General features: G+C 47.9%; 1 protein-coding gene across 3 annotated transcripts in view; it reads left to right on the top strand.

Moving 5' to 3' along the window:
- The first annotated feature begins 5878 nt into the window (after window positions 1-5878).
- BUB1B (BUB1 mitotic checkpoint serine/threonine kinase B) overlaps window positions 5879-10889 on the top strand; it is a 33019-nt gene continuing 28008 nt past the window's right edge. For 2 of the 3 annotated variants that reach the window (XM_032112868.1, XM_032112865.1), the window contains exon 1: window positions 5879-5966. The gene's annotated coding sequence lies outside the window, so the exon portion shown is untranslated. The remainder of the gene's footprint in view (window positions 5967-10889) is intronic. The other variant, XM_032112866.1, reaches the window with a different exon arrangement.

Below are 10889 nucleotides of genomic sequence, written 5' to 3'. Positions count from 1 at the left end.
TTCGGATGAGATTAACTGCGAGGGCATTAATTATAAAATTATTTTTATTTCCCCGCGGGCCGCCGCGGGTGAGGAGGAAACTACATTTCCCGTGATGGCCCGGGGCGACGCAGGACGGCGCCGATCGGGCAGGGCAGGGCAGGGCAGGGCGGGGCGCGGCGCAGGAGGCGGGAGGGGATTGAATTCTGAGGCGGCAGCGTTGCTTGGGCTCTTCGGTGACGGGATGTTGTGTCGGACGGGGCGGCTCGCACCGCCGGGATCTGTGTGCGGTGCGTCGGGTCGGGAGGGGCGCGGGTCCGGGAAGGGTTCGCGGGGCTGGGGCGGCCTGAGATGCTGTGGAGTCCGTGAGGGGAGCGTGGGTCCGTGAGGGGGTGAGGGCTGAGGCGGCGTGGGGTGAGAGTTGCGCGGGGCTGAGGGTTGTGCGGTCCGTGAGGGGCTGAGGCGGCCTCAGGGGCTGTGAGGGGTGAGGGGTACGTGAGCGGCGCGCTCCTGTTGTGTTGGGGGGGGGGGTCTTTCCTGCTAACATCGCCTGCTTGCAGTTCTTCACGGTGAAGATTGGCTCTTTTTACATATATTTCTCATATTAGGAGAATTAAACGCTCACGTCCCTCTAAAAGTTGGGCATCTAAGCGGTATTTTTTGGCTGCACAGAAAACTCGGGGTGGAATCGGCTGAGGAAAGCCGGCTGTGTCAGGTTTCAGGTCAGTACCCAGCCTTACAGGTGTCCATTTCTTGTTAAATGCAGGATTAAAGAAGAGTCGTTCAAGATTAAAGGAGAGATGGTCGTGTTCCAGGAGGGCAGCCACGAGTGGGAGCTGAGCAAGGAGAATGTGCAGCCCCTCAGGCAGGGGCGGGTGATGTCCAGCCTGCAGAACAAACTCAGTGCAGGACTTTGGAACTCTGGCAGGGTAAGGAGGCTCGAAATGGACTGGGAAAAGAGAGGAAGGTGTGTGTAAGCTAATGACTTCTGATCGCTGAGGCAGAGGTCATGTCTTTCTCCCTTGCCTGTGGTTTGTGTCTATTGTAAATACAGATTTAATCATAGAATCGTGAAACTGTTTGACTTGGGAGGGACCTTATAGATCATCTGGTTTCACCTTCCACTAGACCAGGTTGCTCCAAGCCTCATCCAACCTGGCCTTGGACACTTGAAGGGATGGGGCAGCAACAGCTTCTCTGGGCAACCTGTGCCAGTGCCTGAGCACCCTCCCAGGGAAGAATTTCTTCCCAATATCTCATCCACACCCACCCTCCTTTGGCTTAAGGCCATTCCCTCTTGTCCTGTCACTGCATGCCCTTGTGAAGAGTTGCTCTCCTTCTGGAGAGTCCCTGGCCATGCATACTCTATTCAAGTTTAGCAAGCTGATATTGCTAGAATAAGGTTTAAAAACTCTGTGGAGTTTTAAAATCAAGGACTTGAAATTCTCGCTAACCGTAAGAATTGGCAGAGGTGGCCTGCTAAACTGTTTGGAGGGCAGAAAAGGAATGTAAGAGGGAAAGCATTAGCCAAGGAATGGGAGAGAAGCCAGGCATTAGTTAAACCTGTAAGGAAGAAGCGTAAGAGTTAAATTATATTGGAAAATACGAGCTGAAGGAAGGACTTGTTGCCTGAATTGTGAAAATAAGCCATGTACAGCATTCTGCAAGTCTTGTTTTGAAGTGCTTGTGAGGCAAACAGAAGAGCGGAGATCAAAAGAATTCAACTGCTGTATCAATGGAATATTTATCCTGACAATAGGATCACAGAAAGTAGCTTCCAATGGCTTAAACTAAACATCAAAAGAAGCAGCTGAGCTACAGGCGTTTAGGCTGTTCTGGAGAAGTGATGCAAGGCATTGTCTGAAGGGAATCAATCCTGTGAGATCAGGTTTGTTTCATAGGTGCTCAGATAACCCCCAGTGCTCCCATGCTCTTTGTAGCTCAGAAAAGAACACTAGAAAGTCATGAGATTGGTGCCTGGAAATAGAACACAAACTTCTCCAGACCATGTTGGAATGATAATATAAAAGCAAACCTTCCCTTGAAAGCCTTCAGGTACCCAATATGGCGAAAAATAGCGCCCCAAATTAGATCCTTACAATTGATAAGATTGGGCAATTAGAGTATCTGGCCAATATTGTCCAACTAGAGGAGTGGTTGGTTAGGTAATGTCCCACCCTGGGTTCTGCCCTCCTACCCTACCTTTTTTATGCCTGTGGTTACGTGGTGCCAAATAAAATGTCCTTGGAGAAGTAACAGGCAAGACATAACAAAATTTTAGGAATGTGTCAATAAGCCCCTGTTCACTGTGGGAAGAAAGGTGGCAAAGTACTAGAAGTTACACCGAGGCACTTAACAGTCTACAAAGCTGCAAATACATGAAGATTACATAAAAGCTGAAAACTTCAGGCATCAAGAGGACAAAAATATTTTCATCTTCTCAATATGGACACTGTTGTAAGTGAAGCTTAGTAACAAAACCTCAAATGAGGGAAGGATGCAACCAGGCTAAAATGGAGGGAAACTCCAGGAATATTCTTTTCAGATAGAAAGCAATTTGGTTAAATGAATGGACAAGTTTAGTAAATCACAGGTTTAATTTAGCTGAGAAGAATGAGGAAGAATTATTAATATAAAACTTCTCAGTCTCTTTGTGCTACTTGACACATTCATTCTGATCTCTGAGTGCTTCCATATTTCTTTTAATGTCTGCCCTTAGAGTTCTCTCTGCTCCCGCCTTAATGAAATTTCTTAGATTTAATGAAATAAAATATCCCGTTTCTGGCAGAAGGGTTGAGGATGTTTAATTCCCCTCCACTGAAGGGCAGTGCAAGAATAACCTTTGGTGAATGCTCTGAGATCTTAAAACCTGCCCAGGGAAGAAGGGGTTTCTCTTATTGCTGGTGTCAAGATGGCTCAGTAAGCAGTTTGGGAAATGACGGAAAAGAGGAGTGAGTTTGTGAAGTATTCCCACCACATAACTTTTTTTTTGTGCTGAAGAGTGCCAGAGAATTCAACTAGGCCAATGAGAGTAACGTGTTGTCAGACTAAATTCCACCTCCTCTCCTTAACTAATGGACCTCAGAAGCTGTTAAGGGATTTTTGTGGTGCTGAAATGGCCTGTGATGGGAAAATTGGAAAAAAAACCCCACCCCAAGTCTGGAGGCTGTTGGTGGACAGGAGAATGAATATTATCAACGAACTGGGACAATCTTGGCTGTAAAATGAGGACGGTGGCATTTATATGTCTAATTTAAATAGGATATTGGGATAACAGGATAGTATGTATATATATCCCTGGATATGGATGTAACATTCCCTCAGGCTAACAGAAACTGGGGCTGATGAGGGCACACAGGAGGAGCATGCCTTGCCTTTTAGGTGCCAGTGTTGAGCTGGTGGGCTGTGACTGTGTGAGAAGGGAATTGATCTTGGAAAAGTCTCCGTCAAGTTTAATTTGCCTTTCCTTCCGCAGCGTCCTCGCAGAACTGTGAATTCTGGCATGGAAGTGCCCCACCCAGTGCCCAGTTTCACCCCCTATGTGGATGAGTCAGTTCAGCCACAAATGATGTGAGTCTAAGAGTTGGAGATGGGGGATTGCATTTGGAATTCTCAAAGCCACTTCCTAAAATTCGGAGTTGTTTTGCCAAGTCCTTCAGCCTCTTGAGCTACAAGAATTTAAAAATCTGCCAGCCTGGGAGCAATTAGTGCCGCAGCTTGATGACAGAGGCTTCAGCAGAGGTTGCATAAGGACATGGGACGTGTTCAGAGCTGCTGATGATGTGGGAGCCTAGATCATATTTAAATATGCTAATTAGTGTAATCACTTCACTCAGTGTGTTTACACAAAACCACAAGCTACCTGTCTTAGGGTGCTGTTTGCCGTGAAGCAGCCCCAAATTGAGGCAGACTTGTGGCTGGTTCTTTTCTATCTTGAGAGCTCTGTGCTCAGCATATCTGGAGTTTTCTTCTGAAATAAGCTATCAGAGTTGCCATGCCAACAGTGTTGCTTAGGTTGTGGAGGAGTGAGTGTGCTGCTTGTACAGTGCTCCCTGAAATGCTGATAAATCCCGGGAGATGGGGTGGTTTTGTTGGAGCAGAGGAAAACGCTTTCTTTTGCAAGGTTGCTCTACGTTTCTGTGGCTAATGACAGCCAGGGAATAGACAGGCTCTTTCTGAGAGAGAAGTGGAAAAGCCTGTTGGATATTACAGACAGTTCCCACAGCTCTGAATTGCATGGAATCAAGGAATGCTGAGAGGTGGTGAGCAGCATGGATTGCGTGTGGACTGCAGAATAGCTCTGACCAAGGCTCTGCCATGGTTTAGTTGAAGAATAGGTAAAAAACTGCATTCCTGTCTAAGACTGTTTCTTTCTCCTGAAAGTCAGTGATGCCACACGGTTAAACCTCTTGGCATGCCGGTCTCTCGGATGAGGATTTGTTACTTACTGAAGGCAGCAGCTTTTCATACCAGGGAGAGGGAAGGAGTGGGTAGAGCTGAACACCGTGCTGAGTTAGCTCTAAGCGACTTAGGCAGAGACTTGGTAGGTAGGTTTAGATTATGTCGTTGAAATCTTAAAAGTAGATTTTTTTTTTTCTGCCTTTGAATCCGTTTCCTCATGCTCCCATGGTCACCTGCCAAATAGTCTGGAAGTGTTGTGCTGAAACTTTGTAAATGTGATGCAAATCCTGCCATCAGTTGTTGTCCAGAGTTCTAGGCAGAAGGACCCTGTTGTGATCTTAGTTATGAATCCCCACACTCCCCAAAATAAGCTTTAGAACTCAAACATTAAGAGCACCTGTTTGCCCCATGATCACTCCCAGATGTGAGTTAATCCTGCTGAAGTCGGCTGGATTGCTGGTGTTGGTAAAGGTGTACCAGTGTTGCTTCCTCTCTCCTGAAATTAGCATGGAGGTTTCATCTGGCCCAAGAGCTTCCCTTTTTAAGTGCCTTTTGTCCTGTGTCCCTTTGCTCCCAGAGAACCATCCTACGAGCCAGAGTTTAGGGACTTGTCACGCCTGTGGTCACACAGCTCGATGGAGCTAAAGTGAACAGGTCCTGCTTCAGGATGCACGGCAGTTCAGACATCATAAGAATTTTATTTGCTTTTGACTCGACCTTGTTAACAAACAGTTCAGGTTGGATTTGTATTTTGTTGTTTGTTTTATTTATTTATCAGACAAGTCTGAGTAGTATGCTGGCTTTTGCTGTTACTCATTCCAATTTTCTTGTGTAGTTTTCTAAGCACAGAACAGAATGTCTTTGCACTACTCCAAAACCAGACCCTGGAATTAGCCCAGTTGTCTCCAGTGCCTGCTTTTCTGTGCTACAATGAAGTACACAAAGCCCAAGTAATAAAATCATGTTTTTTCAGGACTCCCTGCAAAATTGAGCCCAGCATAAACCGTGTGTTAAGTACTCGCAAACCTGAGGAGCAGGAGGACCCACTGCAGCGAGTGCAGCATCACCAGCAGGACGCTCAGGAAAAGAAAGAGATGGTGATGTACTGCAAAGAGAAAGTTTATGCTGGAGTTGACGAATTCTCTTTTGAAGAGATCCGAGCTGAAATCTACAGGAAGAAAGCGAGAAAGAAAGAGGAAGGTATGTTTCAAAGTGGGCTGAAGCAAGTAAGGCTTTCCAGATGGAGTCATAAAAGTGTATTTGCTTCTGTCTGTATTGCAGCTGCTTCTCTTTTTCTACTGGGATAGTTGGTTAACTGCTCTGAGGTACAGAGCCAGTAACATTCAACAGCTTTATATGGAAGCTGTGGGACAGGGAAAGAGCACCAGAAGTTTTGGTCCCTTGGCAATTCAGGCTGTACCCACCGACTGTATGTGAAATACGCATTGGGCCTTACAGGTGTTTTTTCCTTAGATGAAATACAAGCCATAGAACGGAAGAAGGAAGAAATACAAAGGAAAATTGAGGAGCTGGAAAAGAAATTAAAGAGGAAAGAAGGTGACAAGCAGCAACAATCGCATGAACCGGTATTGTTCTGATTTAACTGTTCTTTTCCAAGTAGCTGCAATTTTAAATAAAAGTACCCAAGAAAGCCAAAAGGAAGCATATCTGATATTCTTCTACTGATATTCTTCTAACACATTTTAAACTTCTTGTGACCGGATTCTTCACCAATAAAGTATATTCTCTCTTTCTCTCCTTTGCTTCCCCGTTTCCAAAACAATGCCTTCATAGTAAATACTTCAATGAAACAGTCATGACTTTGTTGTAAGCTATGTAACTGCTTACATGTCCTTCACAGGAGACTTCAGTTACTTTGCAACTGTTAAAGTTTATATATGGTTGCAAAGAGTAAATGATGCATTTAACTGCAGTATGCAATGAAAGTGGACTTTCTTCATGCAAGTATGCTAAGTATAAATAAAAATGGCTAAAGACAACTATTTTCTATGAGGTAATGACTACGTGGGATTATCACCATGTTTTCGGAACCTTTTTGCCTGGTTTGCACTTCCACTATTAGCACAGTAAATATTACCATATCCCACAACCGCAGGGAGGAGGAGAGAAGATCCAGCAGGCAGGAATTGTGCAGCAAGATTGATTGATTTAATTATTTTACAAACTCTTTTATAGACTTTTCCTTCATAGTCTAATTGGACAAAGGATCACCCACCCTCTAGGTGGATTGGCTAGAAATCCTGAAACATCCATTGTCAAAATATTTTTCTACTGTACCATAAACATAGTTCTACAAGGTCACAGGTGTTCATAGTTTATAGAATTTCTGCTAATCTCTTTGTGAGAGGGAAAAGTATCCCACGGCTTAGAAAGCAGCAGGAAAATTCCTTGCTAACAGCATTTTTGTATCCACAATTCCCCCTTTTTGTTTTATAAGATAACAATTCTACTATTAATCTTAAACAGAATTTTACATCAGTTAATAATTCTAAGTATGTCTATAAGGCTTTACTATCTGACTCCATAGCAAGAAATTTGAAGTTCAGTCTCTGCTTGTGGAAGGACCATCCCAGTCTCTGCTTGTAGAAGGACCATCTGCCTGATGGTTGATATCCTGGTCATCATCAGAAGAGCCGTTAGGCTGATGATCTACATTCTGGTCACCATTTGGATGGCTGGCGTTCTGGTCATCATTCGGAGGTTGCCTGTTCTGCCTCTGGTGCCGTAGGGCAGGGCGAACACATTTTGAAGGTAGCCACTGTACCCCAGTATCTGTGGAAACGCAAGCATACCCACAACCCCAAACTATAAGCTCATGAGGGCCTTGCCACTGGTTAGGGAGTAAATTCCGTACCCAGACTTCTGCCCGGGGCAGTTGTGTCTTGCCTGAAGACTGCAATGAGAGAAAATGATTCAGAATAACAGGATTATTTGAATTTTGTGGTACTGTAAGGTGATCGATTGTATACAAAGCTTTTGCTAGTCGGCTTCAGTAACCAAATTCAAAGGTTCCTGTGAGAATCGTTGAAAAGCCATGGTAACAGCCCTTAATTCAACTAACTGAGCAGAGTCTGACTCGGATTGGTGTGTTAGTCAAGCACCGCAAAGGCAGTGTAGGATACTGTGCGCCCTTACGCACAGTGACCCTGCTAAAAATTTGTCCTAAACTGTACCCCCCAAGCTGCCTGTCCCTAAGGGGAAGTGGTTAGCAAGTTAGTTAAGGGAAGTGGTAGTAACATAAGGCCTAATTGTAGTTGTGTGCCCCTCTGAGTCCTTCACCACCACAGGCCGTTCGCTTAAATAGCTCTGTGTGGTTCCTCCTAATCCTGCGATGGCCGATCCCACTGGGGCTAAAGGCCATGAGGGAGGCCATGCAGAGAAGGAGATGATAGTTACATCAGCACCCGTATCAATCAGACCTCGAAGCTGAGTCCGGGGCGGATGGGCGTTCGGCAGGATCAGGGTACATGTCATCTGTGGCCTTTGGTCAGAGATGTCTGCAGTCCAGAAGGCCTGCGGAAGTCCCATAGATCCACTGTCGTTATCTTCGTGAGTTTGTTGCTCTATCCTGGGGACACAAGACTTAAAAGGCACTAATTTAGCAAGGCAGGTCTTTTCAGGAATAGTTACAGGGGGTTTTTGCATGGAGACCATAGTGCAAATCTGACCTTTAGAGTCAGCATCAATAACTCCTGAGTGCACTAAGATTCCTTGATGGGCAACGTCAGGTTTTCCCACCAGCATTGCACTGGATCCCTGGGCTAAGGGCCCATATGCATCCAAGGGAACCTTATAAATGCCGCTAGAGTCTAAGACGACTGCGGCTGCGGTGTGGACGTCAAACCCGTCTGATCCGTGGGTGCCGTCTGATCCCTGGGTGCCGTCTCTAGGGTGGCTGGGTAGGCCTGTGCCTGTACCTGTGCCACTCTCTGGGGGAGCGACTGCATCGGAGAGCAATTCCCCCTCCTTGCACCCCAGCGGAAGTTTCCCAACAACGGCCGACCATCGGCATGAGTCCGGGATCTACAATAGCCCGTGCAATGCCCTGGTCTGCCACACCTCTTGCACTGGGAAATTGCTGTGTTCTCTTTTTGGCTCGGCTTAGGCCGTTTCTGTTTTTCGCGCGTTTGGGTTGCTTTGGCTCACGATCAGAAGGTGCGTGAACAGGCTGCAGGAACGCAGCCAAAGCAGACCTTTTCTGGTTCCCAGATCCCACCTTAGAGCAGGCTTCGACCATGTCTGTTACCTCAGGATCCCCTGGTAAGGCATCTATGATTTTTCTGCACTCCTCGTTTGCGTTATCTCTCACTAATTGCCTTAACAACATCTGTCTTAACCCGTCATCCTCAACCTGCTTCTCGAGAGAAGCAGTGACTTTCTCTACGAAAGAGAGGAATGACTCCGATCTCCCTTGAACTATTTCAGTATATCGCTTCCTAGGCGCAGACAGCTCTATGGTTTTCAACAGGGCAGCCATGCCGACCTGCTGAGCTTGCTGCAGGACGCTAGAGGACAAGTTACCCTGTAGACTGGGATCAGAGAAGGGACCAGTCCCCATAAGAACATCCGTTCCCACTGCACGTCTAGGATCGGCAGCAGGGAGCTGCATGTTCCCTAATGCAGCCTTGTCGGCCAGCTTTCTCCACGTTTTCTCAAAAACTGTAAATTGTATAGGTTGAAATAGGATTTGACCCAGGTGTCTGATATCGAATGGAGCAAGCAAATCTGTATTTCTCACCCTTAACCTCAGCAGAACTGAGCCCATGTTGTGCCACCTTGGATTGCAGATCCTGTGCAACCTTCCAAGCAATCACCTCATGCTTGTCACACTCGCCTGAATTTGGGAGAGCCTTATACACTGGGAAATCTTGGATCTCCCCTTTTGGGGAGTCAGTACCATCCTGAACTTCTGGCACAGCCTGTGGATGCGGTGTAACAGCTTCCTGATTACTCCCAGAATCCTCAAATCTGTTTGGCATCCCAAGTGATTCCAAAAAATTCCAATCACTCTCCTCCAAAGCCCGCATCTTAACTGACTCCAAGAAATTATTGTAGTGCATCGGACACGCAGTCACTGTGCAGTCCAGAAAGGTCTAAGGACCGGAGCAGCCTTTTCTTTCACTGCCCGGCTACGGCCGCTTTACGCCCCAGGGCCAGAACCTCATCTGCCTCACTGCCCAACGATGAGTCATCGAGTAAAGGCAACTCTGAGGTGCCGTGAACGAACAGAGGTGGGCTGGGAGGAATGGATTGACCAGAAACTGACAGCAGAGGCTGCAGTTGGCTGTGCCGTGGTTTGAACCGCATCTTCTTTTCGGGATGCGATCTCGGCTGGTTTTGACCGACCCGGAACTGGAGCTGCTGCGGCTGTCTCCGGTGCTGCTGTCGCGCACAGAGCCGCTGCCGTCTCTTGTTCTGCGGCAGTGTTCGGTGCCACCGCTGGCCCCTGTGCTGTGGTCGCTTCCAGAACTGCGGCCGTCTCCTGCGCCGTCGCTGACACCATGGCCGTGGGTTCCAGGTTTGGAGCCACTGGCTGCGTCACTTACGGGTTCGGAGCCACGTCTCTCGTGGACGGCACGGGCGGCGCAGGCCCAGCGCACCCCACGTGGCCAGGGGCCTCCAGCCCCTGCAGCAGCTGCTTTTGCAAGCTGAGCAGTTCTGATAACTGCCATGATATGTTTGGCAGTTCTGACAACTGCTGTGATATATTCGGCAGATGATGTATTAGAAGGTCAACTGCTTGTGTCTGTGACTGCACAGAACAGTCTGGCACTACAGAGGGCAAAAAGGTACATCTGGGCATTCTCGGTGCAATGGATGCATGCGCAGACGGGCTAGGAGCCACCATGGGTGTCCAAGAGGCCAGACCACTGACACGTGGCCGCGGATAAGCCGTGGCTGCCGCTGAGCCAAACGGCAAGGCGGGCTGCGCGCCTTCCCGCTGCCCCGACACCCCCGCCTCTGCCAGTGCGGGGTCCTTGGGGGCCGCGGAGCCCTGCGACTGTGCAGGGTGACCCAGGGCAGGCTCCAGGGCAGGCTCTGCCCGTGAAGCCAGGGGGGTTTTTTCGGGTCCACCACCACATGCCCCTGGAGCCACGTCAGTGGGGTCCCCTTCGGATATCTCTCCATCACTCGCCACCAAGACAGGCGAGCCAGCTCTGCTGCCATAGTCAAGGTCTATCAGCAGGTTAAATAAAAATCGCCAAGCGCAGAATAATTCTAACACTGCCAGATCCCCAAATGGAAGCTCATGCGGGACAGCACAGCCCATCTCCTGCTATATCCCAAAATCCAGGGCCGTGTCTCTGTCCAGGGAAATGCCATGCAGGGCAGCCCAGTCTAATAACTCACAGAGTGAATTCTCAGGAATGGAGGTGTGCATTATACTGAAAACACCTTTCCACACCGTTACCACAGCGTCGCTTTTTAAGCCGCTGTTCGCCATTTTTTCAGTCCCGTCGGACATCCCGGTCCCGGGCGGGGGGGAA

This window comes from Corvus moneduloides, chromosome 6, assembly GCF_009650955.1.
Source record: "Corvus moneduloides isolate bCorMon1 chromosome 6, bCorMon1.pri, whole genome shotgun sequence".
Classification (NCBI taxonomy): Eukaryota; Metazoa; Chordata; class Aves; order Passeriformes; family Corvidae; genus Corvus; species Corvus moneduloides.
This window is presented reverse-complemented; position numbering and strand designations above follow the sequence as displayed.